Source organism: Haliotis cracherodii, unplaced genomic scaffold (assembly GCF_022045235.1).
Source record: "Haliotis cracherodii isolate W230 unplaced genomic scaffold, xgHalCrac1.p SCAF_6, whole genome shotgun sequence".
In the NCBI taxonomy this organism is placed as follows: Eukaryota; Metazoa; Mollusca; class Gastropoda; order Lepetellida; family Haliotidae; genus Haliotis; species Haliotis cracherodii.
In genome coordinates, this window is record NW_027266319.1 from 66,397,554 (window position 1) to 66,416,714 (window position 19,161).

Genomic DNA, 19,161 nt, shown 5'->3' on the forward strand with positions numbered 1-19,161 from the left:
ATTTACCTCTGTAATAGCATTCATGGTCATAATAGCTAACATTATGGCTACCCTGATTAACATCACAACTTGACATTGAATAGATGTTCAGTTTTGCCGTCCGTGTGTCCTTAGGCCTCCATTCAATACAAGGTCCTTCATCCTCGCATTTAACGTGAAGTTTTGCTGCAACAACGTCCAATGTCATACATTTAGCCTCAACAGCTTGTTTGTGATCACTGAATGTCTCTACAAGTTACTAATTCCATATAATAATGTAGCTTTGTCATTGAATTAGATTTCACATGGTTTATGCAAAGATGACATGTCATAGTTTTTCTTTCTGAGTCAGGGGGCACGGGTGGCTCAGTCGTGTAAGGCGCTGCGATTCACTGTGGAGAGTTGCGTCCCTTGGGCACGCCAGAAACGTATGATTGTGGGTTCTAACCCCGGTTCGCCCCAATTATGTTTCTAGGTTTGTCAGCACCATACCCGTGCTCGTGGATTTCACCGAAGGCGTAAACGTTTGAGACCTGCATCACTTTGGACTTTCCTCTCACATTAAGCTGACACGCTGTGATATAATTGGAATAATGTTAAAAAGTGGTGTTAAACCAAACTCACTCACTCACTCACTGTTTCTGAGTTAAGCAGTAACCATGTGTTGTCATGAAGCCAAGCTCATGGAAAATTTCTACCTTTCTCAGTCTGTTACTGTCAGATGCGCCATACGAAACTTTTTATGTTTCATTGATGCTACCTGCGGTTGGCGATTCTGCGATACTGCAGTCATTCAAAGCAGAAACATCTTTGGCATTATCAGAAGACTGTTTAGGCTGTGTTGACGATGAAAAGAAATTTATAATTGATCTCTCTCTGAACATTTTTCCGACTGTCTACTCTTGCAATTTGCTGTTCGGAAATGGTTTGTTAGTTACTAAAGAGAACCAGTGAAAATCGTCACAATAAAGAGGAAGTTTACACAATTAAAACACTTGTGCCAGATGTAAAATATTCTTGAGACAGTCAGTGGCCCCCATAATTATATAAAATAATCCTAGCTACATGAATGAGCGCGATGCCCCACTGAGCTAAATATTATGCGCCAATCAAAAAATTATTTCTGGAATCCTGCGAGGCCCCAGCATGGGCAGAACACTAAGAGGTCTTTGGTCCCTGGAGATTTCTTAGCGTATATTTTAGTCTAAGAACTCGCTCCCTTTCCCGTAATTAGTTTCTTTCTTAAAGTGATCAGGCGAAGACAGTTGCGATCATCTTCGTGCTGTAGCCTGTCTGGCCAGAGGCATAACAACTAGGATCACTTTCAAAATAAGTTTAGCGATAACCCTAGTGCTAACCTCATTTTGAAAGTGATCATACAATTGTCGCAAGGATCATGTTACGCTGGCCTTATGATTGTCGAAAGAATCGTGTTACACTAGCATTACGAATGTCGCAAGGATCATGTTTTGATAGCTCTACAATTGTTGCACCGATCATGTTACATTAGCCCTGCAAGTAATGGCGTTGTTCGGCTGACATCTCTCTGTGAAACATGACCTTGACGTTCCATCACAAAGTAGTTGTCGCACTACTGTTTCACAGTCATAAAGTTTACATAACTGTGTGCATGATACTGTAATGGACAACATGGAACAATCTTTTTTCACATGTCCTCTGGTAGTGTGTATTACAGACCCTGATACAAATATATGTCAAATTAATCCCATGCAAGTCTATAATGTTTGGCAAGTCTAGATCACTGCAGTATCTGAAAATGAAGAGAGTCACTGGGCTCCTTTTTATAATATTTTTATTAAGATAACTGAACAACTGTTTTTTTCTGTACGATATGTTCATTTCAGAGACTAGATGTTAGTCTAGTCCTCCGGATGTTTGTTAAGACTTGACGACAGTACTCCACACAAGGTTGTAGTGAGCACCTGGTGTCGTCATGTTGAAGAGTATCCTGACATAGTGCTGTGTATGGTTAGAATGGTTTTTATCATCCAAAACTGGCTCCCACAGGAGATATGGCTTTGGTGAGGTCAAGAGATAGTAACATTGTAGATATCGCTGCAATGAAATTGCATCACAATGCTTTACAAACCATTGTGACATCATTGGTTACCATGACATCACAAATGATATCCCTAATGGCTCTACTGCTGAATCTGTTAGAGGTACTTTTTACACTTAAGACACTGCTTATTACTGTCTACAAGCTGAAAAAGTTGGAAGAATGATGTTGGATGACAAATAAAATCTCACCCTAGTGTATTGTTATAACAAATTTATCAACACAGATTCTCTATATCTCTGTCTTCAAGGTAGGCACCATACCCGTGCTCGTGGGTTTCACCGAAGTGGTAAACAACTGAGACCTGCATCACTTCAGGCTTTCCTCCCACATTATGCTGACACGCTGTGATGTAACTGGAATACTGTTAAAAGCGGCGTTAAACCCAACACACTTACTCTCTCACTGTCTTCATGTCACATGAACCATTTCCTCCTTTTCTGATATTTATTTTTAATGATATTGATAGCGCTTCAACTTTCAATTCATGGAAATGAATATCTACATGAAAAAAGATTGGGAACATTTGAATCAATGGGCATATTTTGTTTCACTGGCAACCACTGAAGACATGTTCTACATAGGCCATATGATAATGATACTCATAAGAATCTCATCTTCAAATAATTAATATTCCCAGAGTACAATGAGAACAGCATGTCATTAGCTATGATTCCACAAAGTCTCAAGACATCTTTTGTATATGGCATAAGAAATGAAAACTGATTACACAGAAGAATCTCATCTGAACATAAATGTTTTTCTCTGAATACAACAAGAGCTGTTTGTTTCTTAGAAGCGATCCCTCATTCTGGTGTGTTTCTATGTTGGTAGACTTGCACAAGTCTCTAGGCCATAGTTATTAGTTTAAATCATAATTTCAATCATGTAAATAATAAGAACAAGTTGTCCGTATAAGAGATTGGAGTCCTTACATATCTAGACTTGCCTATTAGGAGGATAGAATTACTACACATCCAAGTACAGCCTTGGAGCAAGGCTAGTATGTTGGCTATACTGCAGTCACCAAGACCAGTGACTGTGAGAGCCCCTTTAATAAACAGGCGATAGCAGCCACCATAGATACATGCTGGCAGGGTCGGGAAGATCGAGATGGACGATGTCTGTAATTAGCAGCGTAATGATGTTGAGAAGATCATCATCGCGGAGACCTATACTCAGGAACTCTCGCCAGCATCAGCATCAGTTGTTCAAACTGGCCATTGATTTGTGTGGTGTTGGGATATCTTACGCAACATATAATCACAATTGTGAGATATACTTGTAAAATCTATAAGCACCATTTAAATAATACATTTCAGAACATATGCTGTATGCTGTATTGACTAAACTCCCACAAGTATCATTGTGTTTGGTTATAACATGTATTGACTTATTGAAAGCCATTTACACTGAAACTGGTCGTTTTAATTAAAACTTTACATAAGTAATTTCAGGTACTTAAAATTATGTATTCTATCAATCTGGATAATTTTAGTGAAATTTAGTTCTAACCATAAGTGTTATCATTTATGTAAGATAATTTTTAAATGTTGTTTTCATCTGGATCCAACTTGTTTTCATAATTATTACCGGTAGATTATCAATTGATTACCATATCTGTTTAGATGTTAACAGATATTACATACTAAGAGTCCATCAACGTCAGTCTCTTTACCTTATGAAAAAGGAAATTGGCATTGTCAAAGCACTTTCTATGTTGTATGTAACATCCAACTCAAGTGACAATCAATATTACATCCGGTAGTATAATGTTGAGAAATGTTAAGAAACTTACCTAAAATAATTGTGTTGATTCGCGCGAGAGGCCAAATGTATACCTGTCCTTCCTGCTAATTACGTGAGACTGATCACAGACCTCCTTGCCCCATATCAACAATGTTGTCATTAATCAATAAGCATCTTCTGCCTATATGGGCACCTGCGATTGGTCACTTTGTGTAAACTCCTGCCGGCTGCCCTGCCAGTGGGAGGGCTTGCTAGAGACAGCCACAGGTGACTCAAGACCTGAAGAGCTGTGACGTCAGAACAGTTGAGAGAGACTGACGGCTTCGTAAACACAACCAAAGAAGCTCAGATCCAGAATTTGTTCTGTTTCATTCATGAATCACTGAAGACATGACTATCGTGAATGAATGACACATGACTATGCATATGAAGTCATTGGATATTTTACAATCGTGATTTTAAAGGCTTTCCTTCTCTGACAGTTTCCATGATAAACTTATCTGTTGTGATTTGTTTGAAATATCGGTGTTTTTATCTCTTTTGGTATTGACATTTGTTCATGTTTTTGTGAATACCATGAAACATACGAAATGGATCGATGAAATTCATAAACTGTTCAATCCACTTTGAGAAATGACAATTATTTTGTTGTCTCAGATTTTCATATATTGCGCAGTAGAAGGTTTCGATCCTTCAGTTTCTTCAGTGTTGGTCATGAATAATCATCCACAAAAACTAAGCTGGTGTTAATTGTATGACGCAACCCAGGCGGTAGTCTTTGAAAATAGTCTAAAAACTTATAAATCATGTAAATTAAAGCCGATTCATTTTGAATTTGACATTCTCCATACATACAAATGCACAGCCCATGTCAGTAGTTGGGGTGACCATTTTGTGAAAGATATTAAACCCTGAAGTCATTAATCAGTGGCCATTTACCGCAGCAGAGTAAGCCTTGTCATACAACTCTCTACAACTCTGTAATGATGATTTATGTCAAGACATTTCCATCAACTGATCTGACCACAGGAAATATAAGTGGATTCTGACTGTCATTGCCAACAGCAACAGCGGAAGAAGTAGAGTTCTTTTGCCTGTACATTTTAGCCCACAGCCAGAATCAAAGGTTAACTCTCATGTTCAAATTTATTATTGATATTCAGATGTTATTAATCAGGGAACACAGAAAAATAGGCAACTAGTCATTGTTTGAGTCATCTGTATGTCTGAAGAGAATGAAAGGTCATCTGGTCAGATTTTGTCTGTTGTATGCACTGATATATAGTTCTCTACCTTTATCTCTGTAAACATGTTTGTGGTTTATGTCAAGGAAACAATTATTATTATTGTTATATAAGGTTTTGCCTTTTTCAATTACTTGGTTTAACTTTTCATCGAAAGCATGGTGCTGGCGGCCTAAATAAAAATACCAATATTGCAAAAACATTTACTGTTACAATTCCCTCTTCATGTTGGGCCCGTGAAGATTCCAGGGTAGAAAAGGTCTTCAGCAACCCATACTTGCCGTAAAGGGTGACTATGCTTGGCATAAAAGGCGACTAACGGGATCGGGTAGTCAGGCTCGCTGACTTGGTTGATGCATGTCATCGATCCCAATTGCGTGGATCGATGCTCATGATATCAGTCACTGGATTGTCTTGTCCAGACTCGATTATTTACAGACCGCCGTCATATAGCTGGAATATTGCTGAGTGCGGCGTTAAACAACGAACTAACCAAATCATATTGTTGATGGTGTAAGTACTGAAGAAACAAACTGCCGATTGATTGTTTGTTTAAAAGATAAGGCTTCTCATATTGATTTTCTTTGGAAATATTTCTGATATTTATCTCCGATTGTACTAGCTATAAGTGTTAAGTTTGGGGAGGCAGATAAATCAAGAAAATCAATATGAGAAGCCTTATCTTTTAAACAAACAAACAATCGGCTGTTTGTTTCTTTAAAAGATAAGGCTTCTCATATTGATTTTCTTTGAAAATATTATTTCTAATATTTATCTCCGATTGTATCAGCTACAAGTTTTAAGTTTGGGGAGGCAGATAAATCAAGGAATAACAAACGAAAATCTTTCATTTCGAGGTTTACAAAAAGGATTATTATACCTCTATGTCAGAATGATGAGATCTGATTGGTCTACGTGATCTTGATAAAATACTATGTAACCCGCCCTGGAGGGTAATAAATTTCACAGCGGGGGAATTACTCTCTTATACCCCGCCATGAGCACTACAAGCTGCACGTGGATTTCTGAGAGACAGAATAAATCCTTTATACCCTGCTTTAAAGCAAAAAAACATACACTTTTTCTGAGCCAATGGATGTCAAGTGACTCAGCGCAAGCTCAATCAAGCAGCTGTTTTCTTTCAATTTGGAAATTATTTGAATTATTTTAAATGTCATATTAAAACATGTTAAGATAAATTACTCCGGCTTGTGGTATAAAACCTAACAGGGGACACATAAAACCCCATGTACCCCTCGTGATCCTAGACCGCCACCGTGGCCTAGCGGTAGAGTGTCCGCCCGGAGAGCGGAAGGTCTGTGGTTCGATCCCCAGCTGTGTCATACCAAAAGACGTTAAAAGATGGTACTTGTTGTTACCCTGTCTGGCGCTCGGCATTAAGGGGCTAAAACAAGGACTGGTCGGCTCGTAGTCAGTATACTGTGTCTGAGTAGGGTATTCATGTTAAACTGCGGCATGGTATCTCAGTGAGCTAGCACTATAAATCGGCATCAGTCCGGACTAGTACAAGCAGCCACACAAACACACGGACGTACATGCACGTCGCTATATAAGTGCAATAATCTTGGTCGCGACGTTAAACCCCATTTCACCACCACCACCTCGTGATCCTGCTACAGCTTATATTAGTGAACCCTCATCACTTGAAGATGCTGATGACAATACTTTCTCAGAAATGATAACGAAACTTGGGATCATTATTATGTCATCAATAATTATGAAAACTCTCAAGTAAGACAAATCAATTGTTGTATGTACTTTGGTTCAAGATGCCAGAACCACTATCGGTAATCAATGACCGTCTATGTGGTAATTGTGATCTACTAGAAGAGGGAGCACCTGGTGGTTCCCCCGGATGCAGTTTACACCTGGTTAATGAGGTACTCTGTGTTCAATGATCCCACATGTCAGGGGGATGGTCCTCCAATGTTTTTCTTTCATCCAAATGATGCTTCAATTCTTTGGTTTCATGACTGTAAGCTGTCTACAAATTGGACAAGTACTTGAGGTCATATTGATTGGCTTACTCTGGGATCAAGGTCTCGTGCCTTAGCTCTACAGCTGTCGTAAGTCTGTGTTAAAGTGTGGGAGTTACGGCAGGGGAGTAAGTAATAGAGCTACGATTGCTTTGTGGAATGAGACCTTAGTGGAATGAGACCTTAGTGGAATGAGACCTTAGTGGAATGAGACCTCAGTGTTTCATGTCTTCCTTAATTGAAAATAAAATCTAGTTGCTGTTAAATTCATGATGGCAAGATTGTTTGTTCATGAAGCTTTAAGTTCCAGCGAGGATGTTTTTTGTTTGTTTGTTTGTTGTTTAATGCCGCACTCAGCAATATTCCAGCTATATGACAGCGGTCTGTAAATAATTGAGTCTGGACCAGACAATCCAGTGATTGACATCATGAGCATCGATCAACGCCATTGGGATATGATGACATGCATCAACCAAGTCAGCGAGCCTGACCACCCGATCCCATTAGTCGCCTCTCACGACAAGCATAGACACCATTTATGGCAAGCATGGGTTGCTGAAGACCTATTCTACCCCGGATCTTCACGGGGAGGCAAGCATGGGTTGCTGAAGACCTATTCTACCCCGCATCTTCACGGGGAGGCAAGCATGGGTTGCTGAAGACCTATTCTACCCCGGCATCTTCACGGGTCCATGAAGCTGAAGGGTCCAGCAAGGATGTACTGAGCTGACATACATGTACATGTATCTGTTTCTCTGCCAGGGCCACCTAATCCTCCACATGAAAATGGCACAAAAAGAATTATTTTTTTAAATTAAATTTTGAAAAGTGAGATCTATGTGGTGAAATGCCTTGTTATGAAAATGATTGATTGTGTTTAATGTGATCATTCCAGACATTGCTTTTTGATGTCAACTTTTATTTATTGTCAAATCATAATAAAATATGACATTTATTGTAGTCAGTATATTTAGAGTTGTTTAAAGAGTATGGGTATTATTGATGTGCACAGTTGTCTCCCTTATCCACAGATTTTACTGTTATGATCCAAAGTCACTCACTCACTCTTGTGATAATGAAAAGGGTTTTTTGTTACTTGTATCTACAGGCACCTGGAATATCAGTGCAACGTTGGGCGCACTCCATTAACTAACTCACTGTGGGGCTTTAAGAAGTAATTGATAGTTGTCAGGAACACAGCATCCCTGATGGGGTTATGTGATTTACAGCATGTCCCCTAACAGTACCTGCCCTAGCCTTGCTCCAAGGCTGTACTGAAAGATAAGTCCATGGATGTGTAGTTATTCTATCCTCCTAATAAGTCTAGGTATGTGGACGGACTCCAGTCTCTTATAGGGACAACTTGTACTTATTGTTTTTCATAATGTAGAAAATATGATTTAAACAAATAATTATTGCCTTAGAGACTTGTGCAAGTCTAAACCGGCATCCCACACTGGGTGCACTTTACCACAGCGAGAGCTTGGATACACTCCTGGAAAATGTTCAAAATGCACACAAAAAATATACAGAAGTTGCACTTCCATCTGAGTAAATAAACAATCTGTTTTGACTCTGGTAACATAATTATTTAATTGTTTGAGATTGTACATTTCCTAATTACTGGTATTTTGGTGTTCTGTTTATACTGGAATGCTTAATGAATGTTCTATTAACGTTTGTAAAGAATGCAAGTTATTTCAGGTGAGAACACAATTCAAAGTCATTTCAAGGTTGTCAGATCTGATCTGAAGAAACCATGCTGTCCTTGGGGAATAGCATTTCCATTCACGACAATCACCAGCTGTGTGCTTGAGAGCCTGTAGGTTTTCATTATAAATGTGGCTGCAATAATTGAATATTCGTTGATTTGAATAACTGTTTCCTGTTTTTTTGTGGTAATTCATGTTCAGGAACACTATGCTGTATTAGGTAAGACCAGAACCTTTCACATCCCTGTTGTATGGGTTATTGTGGTGTAATCAAGGACAGGTGTATCCAGGACAGGTGTATCCAGGACAGGTGTATTCAAGGACAGGTGTATCCAGGACAGGTGTAGAGGTGTATTCAAGGACAGGTGTATTCAAGGACAGGTGTATCCAGGACAGGTGTATGCAAGGACAGGTGTATGTAAGGACAGGTGTATTCAAGGACAGGTGTGTTCAAGGATAGGTGTATTCAAGGACAGGTGTATGTAAGGACAGGTGTATGCAAGGACAGGTGTGTTCAAGGACAGGTGTATAGGTGTATTCAAGAACAGTTGTATAGGTTTATGAAAGGACAAGTTATAGGTGTATGCAAGGATAGGTGTATGCAAGGACAGGTGTATACAAGAACAGGTGTATGGAAGGACAGGTTTATACAAGGACAGGTGTATTCAAAGACAGGTGTATGCAAGGACAGGTGTATGCAAGGACAGGTGTATTCAAGGACAGGTGTATGCAAGGACAGGTGTATTCAAAGACAGGTATGTGCAAGGACAGGTGTATGCAAGGACAGGTGTATTCAAGGACAGATGTATGCAAGGACAGGTGTATTCAAAGACAAGTGTATGCAAGGACAGGTGTATGCAAGGACAGCTGTATTCAAGAACAGGTGTATTCAAAGACAGGTGTATGCAAGGACAGCTGTATGCAAGGACAGGTGTATACAAGGACAGGTGTATGCAAGGACAGGCGATAATTACTAATATATTGACTAGTAAACAATCCCAATTAGCATCCCTTCTGATTGATCAATGTACACAAGACTTATTTATTCGTGTATAATACGCACGAGTGTGTTATATCCACCCTTAATTATGGGCAATTAATTCTGGAAAAATATATCTGTCGTATATAAACATTTCAGGCTGTTAGCATAAAACACAAAATTTACGATATTTCAACTCTGGTTTTTTTTCACCAAAATAATATTCTAATAAGAGCCCCCTATTTCTAATTTTGAGAGCGCCCTGGGCGCTTATTACGTCGAATACGGCAATGAAACTTCATGAACCCAAAATGGTAATTCTCTGATACTCATCAGATGCAACCTTAATAAACATACGATTTGTTAATACACAAATGATTAGTCCTGCCATTGAACAGTACTAGGTGATGCACGAGCATGTTGATGATCTTGTTGCCATGCAGACACACCTGTTGAATTTCCAATACTCCTCATGTAATAACTGTCCACACAGAAACTACATGCATATGTATAGGGGCAGAAATAATCGAATTTCCATGTTGTGAATATGTATTCATGTTTCCTGTGAACAGCTGTTATAACCCTCTATTATTTGACTCGAAAAAACTCAACTTATTTGTTAGGAGCTAATGTTTCTCTTGCATGAAGGAGAACTGCAGTGTTATTGACAGTAGATTATTGTCCCACGCTGCAGTGGCATAAACAATACTGGGGCAGTGAGGACATTTCACTATATATGGGGAGCACAGGTGACCCAGTCATCTAAGGCGCCGCGATTCGCTGTGCAGAGTTGCATCCCTTGGGCACGCCCGAAACTTGTGATTGTGGGTTTGAATCCCGGTTCGCCCCGATTATGTTTCTAGGTTTGTCAGCACCATACCCGTGCTCGTGGGTTTCACCGAAGTGGTAAACGTCTGAGACCTGCATCACTTGGGCTTTCCTCCCACATTAAGCTGACACGCTGTGATATAACTGGAATACTGTTAAAAGCGGCGTTAAACACAACTCAGTCACTCATATAACTATACATGGCAGCAGTAATATCACAGTGTGTCGACCATCCAACAGTGTAGATATTTTCTAAAGCTGGGTAAGGTTACTAAAAGCCAAAGCATTTGTGACAACTTTGAGTGAGTGAGTGAGTGAGTGGGATGGGTTTAATTGAACATACAAACAATGGTGATGAGGAAATATAATAAATTTCGAGATAAAAACTCTAGTTACATATTTACTGTCTTTGTCTTACTGGAATGTATGAAGTATACAGACTGGAATAATGCAAACAATCATAGGTGAGTGAGTGAGTGAGTGAGTGAGTGAGTGAGTGAGTGAGTGAGTGGGTGGGCAGGCGGTCGGTCGGATGGGTGAGTGAGTGAATGAGTGAGTAAGGTTTAACTCCGCTTTTAGCAATATTCCAGCAATATCACGGCAGGGGACACCAGAAATGGGCTTCACACATTGTACCCATGTGGGAGAATCGAAGCTTGGCATTTGGCATGAAGAGCGAACTCTTTACCACAAGGTTACGATCCAGGTAACACTTGACAATTCATCTTTCAAGCTTTATTTTTAAAAGAAGGAAAGCTCGAAAGCTCTACACGGCCTCCTACTTCTCATTTCCGAAATCTGTTATGAAAGATGGAAGCTTGAAAGCTCAATACCACTTCCAACTTCTTATTTCCGTACACCATTTAGGAAAGTTGGAAAGTTTGAAAGCTCTACATCGTGTCTCAGTTTCCACTTCCATAACCATGTTTTAGGAAATAGAAACCATAAAAGCTTCAATTTTCTTCCAATTTTCAACTTTATGTTCCATACTTGGTAATAATTAGTTTGAACCAGCCAATAAGCAAAAAGCAAAAAACGTGAGTGGAGATTACTGAAAATAATTTCACTTTTATCTGTTTCATTTATTCTCTTGCATAATAAGTCAATTATTGTAAAATTCTATTTTTCCCATTTCTCAGCCTTTCCTGCATCAATAAATATGGGATTAAAGTCTTAAAAAGGCACTTAGAAGTTTGGAGAATATGAATACATGACTCTTTTTATGAATAGTAACTTTTAATATTCTTTGTACGACATTTCAGAGCTACGTCTTGTTCCTTCATCAAGTGAAACTTGGAGTAAGAAGTAGCTGTGAAATGTCGTACAAAGAATATAAGAAGTTGCTATCCATAAAAAGTGTCATGTATTAATATGGGATTAGGTATGCACTGTGCATATTATCATGTCCAGTTTTCGTATTTTGGTTTAGTTTGTGTTTCGATCTGACCATGCCATACTTTGACTGTCACGCAATCCCATTTAATAATCTACACTTTCTGTATTTTTCACATGTTTGTTTGTTGTTTGATGCCACACTCAGCAAACAGTGATTGACATCATGAGCATCGATCCACGCAATTGGGATACAATGACATGCAACAACCAAGTCAGCGAGCCTGACCACCCGATCCCGTTAGTCGCCTTTTACGACAAGCATAGTCGCTTTTTACAGCAAGCATGGGTTGCTGAAGACCTATTCTACCCCGGATCTTCACGGGTCTGGCTGTTTTATACCCAGTATCTTTTTCACATGTACTCAGAAACTTCTTGATATGAATGGCAATTTTGTGTATATGATCCCAGTAATTGTGTCTGTAATGGCTCGCAGATTATTCACATGATGAAGGGGTGGTGAGGTGAGATTGGGTTTAGCGTCTTGTTCAGGATTACTGCCATATATAGTGACGTGCAAGGATTGAAAGTTGTATTTGTTGACATTCATCAGCTGATGAAGACAGTGCCTCATATTGGCAAATTCCATTATGCACGAAGTGCTTCGTGGTAAATTGTGTTGCCCACCAGAGAATATACCTGTGCTCAAAACCTAGAGAATCAGTTTTGTGTCCACACTGAGTGAGTGAGTGAGTGAGTGAGTATGGCTGTAGCAGATGCAGCAGTGTCCCTGTTCTGGGATGGATGGACACACCGTACCATATGGGAATCAACCCAGGTCTTCTTACTAAGCCAACACTGTAACTACAGGGCTTGCCGACAGGGACCTTAATGAGTTATGGTTGTGAAGATTATGTTTCAGCCTGACAATACTCTTCCCATGATGTTTGACTATCGTGGTGCTACTTCAATAGGATCAGAAATGCATTACGAGAGTATTACTCGTGAGCATTTTAATTCTCATCAAATGGAAATACACTGAAAAATAATTGCTTCCCTGTCACACCAGTCTGGCACTCAAAGAAAGACTTTTGGAAAAGATAACAGAATTATTGCCAATTTTCTCCCAATATGATCTGTTTTATTGGGGCTATCAGTCATCATTTAACTCCCTCCGTCAAGTCTCATGTGCCTCACAGTTGCTGCTTGTACAAGATCAGTACTTCACAACAAGAGTGCTTTATAACAAGGGTACTTTATAACAAGGGTACTTTACAACAAGGGTACTTTACAACAAGGGTACTTTCACAACCAAGGGTACTTTCACAACCAAGGGTGTTTTCAGAACAAAGGGTACTTTACAACCAAGGGTGTTTTCACAACCAAGGGTACTTTCACAACCAAGGGTGTTTTCACAACCAAGGGTACTTTCACAACCAAGGGTGTTTTCACAACCAAGAGTGTTTTCACAATGAAGTGTACTTTCACAACCAAGGGTGTTTTCACAACAAGGGTACTTTACAACAAGGGTACTTTACAACAAGGGTACTTTCACAATCAAAGGTACTTTCACAATCAAGGGTGTTTTCACAACCAAGGGTGTTTTCACAACCAAGAGTGTTTTCACAATCAAGGGTACTTCACAACAAGGGTACTTTCACAACCAAGGGTGTTTTCACAACCAAGGGTACTTTACAACCAAGGGTACTTTCACAACCAAGGGTGTTTTCACAACCAAGGGTACTTTACAACCTAGGGTACTTTCACAACCAAGGGTACTTTACAACCAAGGGTACTTTACAACCTAGGGTACTTTCACAACCAAGGGTACTTTACAACCAAGGGTACTTTCACAACCAAGGGTACTTTACAACCAAGGGTACTTTACAACCCAGGGTACTTTACAACCTAGGGTACTTTCACAACCAAGGGTACTTTACAACTAAGGGTACTTTACAACCAAGGGTACTTTCACAACCAAGGGTACTTTACAACCAAGGGTACTTTACAACCCAGGGTACTTTACAACCTAGGGTACTTTCACAACCAAGGGTACTTTCACAACCAAGGGTACTTTCACAACCAAGGGTACTTTACAACCAAGGGTACTTTCACAACCAAGGGTACTTTCACAACCAAGGGTACTGTCACAACCAGGAGACTATGTTGAAGCTAATATCTTATTTTCATGTCAGTTTGCTTTTAATAAGATTGGGTTCATGAAGTTCTAGAATAGTTTTGAAAGTTTTGAGCTTAAGGATTGTTGTAATAAACAATATTTCTTTTCAGTTTTCCATCTATTCCCGTAAAAATCAATTTAAAACTGAAATTAAATAGGCTGAGATTTACTAAAAGGCCATGGCGAGAGTAAGAAATATGTCAATCTATTTTGATAGATTCTAAACTTGCCATATTAGATACGCTGATAAATCCTGTTTCTTTATTAGTTTAATCATAGTTTGAAGGAAATTGTGGATGAAGCAGTTTGGACGATTTACGGAGGCAAGTTGTTTTCAAGAGCTGTACAGAAACATGGTGGAGGCAAAACATGGATGTGGCAGTTTGTATTTATGTTGAAAATGAATGCTCAGTTTATGTGAAGTGATTTGATACCATAAATCACTAAATGCAAGACTTTGGATTTATCAATGATATTTTTATGATGCTTCTGAAAATTATAAATACCCCAAAGTCAATTACATTAAAATTTGAAACTAATTGCAATGGGCAGGATGTGCATGAGTTTGGAAATACCAACTAATGCAGACTAGAAGACTTTGTGTGAAACCAGCTAGATGTCTGTATTGAAAGCTGATATACTTGCTGTGAAACCAGCTAGAATTCTGTATTGAAAGCTGATATACTTGGTGTGAAACCAGCTAGAATTCTGTATTGAAAGCTGATATACTTGGTGTGAAACCAGCTAGATGTCTGTATTGAAAGCTGATATACTTTGTGTGAAACCAGCTAGATGTCTGTATTGAAAGCTGATATACTTGCTGTGAAACCAGCTAGAATTCTGTATTGAAAGCTGATATACTTGCTGTGAAACCAGCTAGAATTCTGTATTGAAAGCTGATATACTTGGTGTGAAACCAGCTAGAATTCTGTATTGAAAGCTGATATACTTGGTGTGAAACCAGCTAGAATTCTGTATTGAAAGCTGATATACTTGGTGTGAAACCAGCTAGATGTCTGCACAGATAACTGATATACTTGCTGTGAAACCAGCTAGATGTCTGCAAAGACAAATGATATACTTGGTGTGAAACCAGCTAAATGTCTGCATGGACAACTGATATACTTGGTGTGAAACCAGCTAGATGTCTGCACGGACAGCTGATATACTTGCTGTGAAACCAGCTAGAGGTCTGCACAGACAAGTGATATACTTGGTGTGAAACCAGCTAAATGTCTGCACAGACAAGTGATATACTTGGTGTGAAACCAGCTAGATGTCTGCATGGACAACTGATATACTTGGTGTGAAACCAGCTAGATGTCTGCACAGATAACTGATATACTTGGTGTGAAACCAGCTAGATGTCTGCACAGATAACTGATATACTTGGTGTGAAACCAGCTAGAGGTCTGCACAGACAAGTGATATACTTGGTGTGAAACCAGCTAGATGTCTGCATGGACAACTGATATACTTGGTGTGAAACCAGCTAGATGTCTGCACGGACAGCTGATATACTTGGTGTGAAACCAGCTAGATGTCTGTATTGAAAACTGATATACTTGATGTGAAACCAGCTTAATGTCTGCACGGATAACTGATATACTTGGTGTGAAACCAGCTAGATGTCTTCATGGACAACTGATATACTTGGTGTGAAACCAGCTAGATGTCTGCACGGACAGCTGATATACTTGGTGTGAAACCAGCTAGATTTCTGTATTGAAAACTGATATACTTGATGTGAAACCAGCTAGATGTCTTCACGGATAACTGATATACTTGGTGTGAAACCAGCTAGATGTCTTCACGGATAACTGATATACTTGGTGTGAAACCAGCTAGATGTCTGCACGGACAACTGATATACTGGATGTGAAACCAGCCAAGCAGACTAGTGGAGTCAGTCACTGGCTTGGCGAGAGGTTGTGTGGAGCCTTTCATGTCTAGCATGACTTCAAACCAGAGAAGCTGCTTACACAAGATATCATTTTGTCATCAAATCAAATGTGTTTGTAAGTGCTGCTTCAGTTAGATGATCGTTTAATAGTTCCCAATCAGCAAATGGATTTAAGTGAAACACTTCAATTTACCTCTGATAAATCGTAAAGTTTATCGCAAAAACAAATCTAGACGAAGCTAAAAATATTTATCCTTTTCTTTTGATTAAGGACGTTTTTGCAATCAATGTCAATCGGTGGTGAATTGCACTGAATCGTGTTCCCTTTCAGTACATTCTGTCAACAGCATTTCAGATGAGCTTGTTTTAATGGATTTTACCTCACAGCAGAGGTGTAAGCCTGATTGAATCAACGGAATGCCATCATAATGACGCTAACTGCTTTCAGAGTCTAATTTCCAAAATCATGTTCAATCTCTTTTTCCGCATTTGGGGCTCAAACATGATTTGGAGAGGTTAAGTTTGGAAAAAAATTAGATTCAATTATAGTCAGTGACTGATTGAGTCCTGAGTTGAACTGGTTTATCTTCATTCTTTCATGCAATTAAACTGCCTTTGTGGTCTGGTGGATAGAGCGTCTGCCCGGAGAGCGTAAGATTGGGGGTTCAATCCCTGGCTGCATCATACCAAAAGACATTCAAAGATGGTACTTGTTGTTACCCTGCCTGAGTTGAACTGGTTTATCTACATCCTTTCATGCAATTAAACTGCCTTTGTGGTCTAGTGCATAGAGCGTCTGCCCGGAGAGTGTAAGGTAGGGGGTTCAATCCCTGGCTGCATCATACCAAAAGACATTAAAAGATGGTACTTGTTGTTACCCTGCCTGAATTGAACTGGTTTATCTACATCCTTTCATGCAATTAAACTGTTTATGGTCTAGTGGATAGAGCGTCTGCCCGGAGAGTGTAAGGTAGGGGGTTCAATCCCTGGCTGCATCATACCAAAAGACATTAAAAGATGGTACTTGTTGTTACCCTGCCTGAATTGAACTGGTTTATCTACATCCTTTCATGCAATTAAACTGTTTATGGTCTAGTGGATAGAGCGTCTGCCCGGAGAGTGTAAGGTAGGGGGTTCAATCCCTGGCTGCATCATACCAAAAGACATTAAAAGATGGTACTTGTTGTTACCCTGCCTGAATTGAACTGGTTTATCTACATCCTTTCATGCAATTAAACTGTTTATGGTCTAGTGGATAGAGCGTCTGCCCGGAGAGTGTAAGGTAGGGGGTTCAATCCCTGGCTGCATCATACCAAAAGACATTAAAAGATGGTACTTGTTGTTACCCTGCCTGAATTGAACTGGTTTATCTACATCCTTTCATGCAATTAAACTGTTTATGGTCTAGTGGATAGAGCGTCTGCCCGGAGAGTGTAAGGTAGGGGGTTCAATCCCTGGCTGCATCATACCAAAAGACATTAAAAGATGGTACTTGTTGTTACCCTGCCTGAATTGAACTGGTTTATCTACATCCTTTCATGCAATTAAACTGTTTATGGTCTAGTGGATAGAGCGTCTGCCCGGAGAGTGTAAGGTAGGGGGTTCAATCCCTGGCTGCATCATACCAAAAGACATTAAAAGATGGTACTTGTTGTTACCCTGCCTGAATTGAACTGGTTTATCTACATCCTTTCATGCAATTAAACTGTTTATGGTCTAGTGGATAGAGCGTCTGCCCGGAGAGTGTAAGGTAGGGGGTTCAATCCCTGGCTGCATCATACCAAAAGACATTAAAAGATGGTACTTGTTGTTACCCTGCCTGAATTGAACTGGTTTATCTACATCCTTTCATGCAATTAAACTGTTTATGGTCTAGTGGATAGAGCGTCTGCCCGGAGAGTGTAAGGTAGGGGGTTCAATCCCTGGCTGCATCATACCAAAAGACATTAAAAGATGGTACTTGTTGTTACCCTGCCTGAATTGAACTGGTTTATCTACATCCTTTCATGCAATTAAACTGTTTATGGTCTAGTGGATAGAGCGTCTGCCCGGAGAGTGTAAGGTAGGGGGTTCAATCCCTGGCTGCATCATACCAAAAGACATTAAAAGATGGTACTTGTTGTTACCCTGCCTGAATTGAACTGGTTTATCTACATCCTTTCATGCAATTAAACTGTTTATGGTCTAGTGGATAGAGCGTCTGCCCGGAGAGTGTAAGGTAGGGGGTTCAATCCCTGGCTGCATCATACCAAAAGACATTAAAAGATGGTACTTGTTGTTACCCTGCCTGAATTGAACTGGTTTATCTACATCCTTTCATGCAATTAAACTGTTTATGGTCTAGTGGATAGAGCGTCTGCCCGGAGAGCGTAATGTCCAGGGTTCAATCCCTGGCTGCATCATACCAAAAGACATTAAAAGATGGTACTTGTTCTTACCCTGCCTCCACTCGGCATTGAGGGGCTAAAACAAGGACTGGTCAGTTCAGAGTCAGTATGATGTGAGACTGCCTCCGTGGTCCAGTGGTAGAGCATTCGCCCGGAGAGCGGAAGGTCCAGGGTTCGATCCCTGACCGCGTCATACCAAAAGACGTTAAAAGATGGTACTTGTTGTTACCCTGTCTGGCACTCGGCATTAAGGGGCTAAAACAAGGACTGGTCGGCTCGGAGTCAGTATATTGAATGCCCAACTTCGATTCCCGACATGGGTACAATGTGTGAAGCCCATTTCTGGTGTCCCCCGCCGTGATACTGCTGGAATATTGCTAAAACGGGCGTAAGCCACACTCACTCACTCACTTAGATTTTGATGCACACATTATCAGGACAGGAAATTGTCATTAATTTTGTAAAATTGAGCACAATTGTTGATTGTATTTCTTTTCTATTACATGCATTCAAAATTTCTCCCAGTAGAACTTGGATGTAAACAAGAAACTGTACTTTACCTGACAAGCTTCTGTTGTACCCTTCTTGACTTGGGGCCATGTCTGCAAAAGAAAACAAAGACATATTGTATTGACGTAGAGGGTTTGTTGAAACAACCGATAAGTCACTGAATTGTTCCACAATTAAGGAAACAGCAGTTCTAGAGAACGTCTATTATAGCGTCTATTGTTATAATGTGGATGTGATTAGGCCTTCATATAGCTGCTCAATCCGATGATTGTCTACAGCCAA

At 39.8% G+C, this 19,161-nt stretch overlaps 2 protein-coding genes across 6 annotated transcripts in view; one reads left to right on the top strand and one right to left on the bottom strand.

Annotated features, from left to right (window-relative positions):
• Window positions 1–19,161, top strand: part of LOC139446734 (histone deacetylase 6-like) — a 338,991-nt gene that overhangs the window by 153,016 nt on the left and 166,814 nt on the right. The window lies entirely within an intron of this gene.
• The window catches only part of LOC139446731 (G-protein coupled receptor moody-like), a 110,555-nt gene that overhangs the window by 22,347 nt on the left and 69,047 nt on the right, over window positions 1–19,161 (bottom strand). For 4 of the 5 annotated variants that reach the window (XR_011651928.1, XM_071228031.1, XM_071228033.1 and 1 more), the window contains exon 2: window positions 18,930–18,971. The gene's annotated coding sequence lies outside the window, so the exon portion shown is untranslated. Of the gene's footprint in view, window positions 1–3,857; window positions 3,943–18,929; window positions 18,972–19,161 lie in introns of those variants that run through there. The other variant, XM_071228034.1, reaches the window with a different exon arrangement.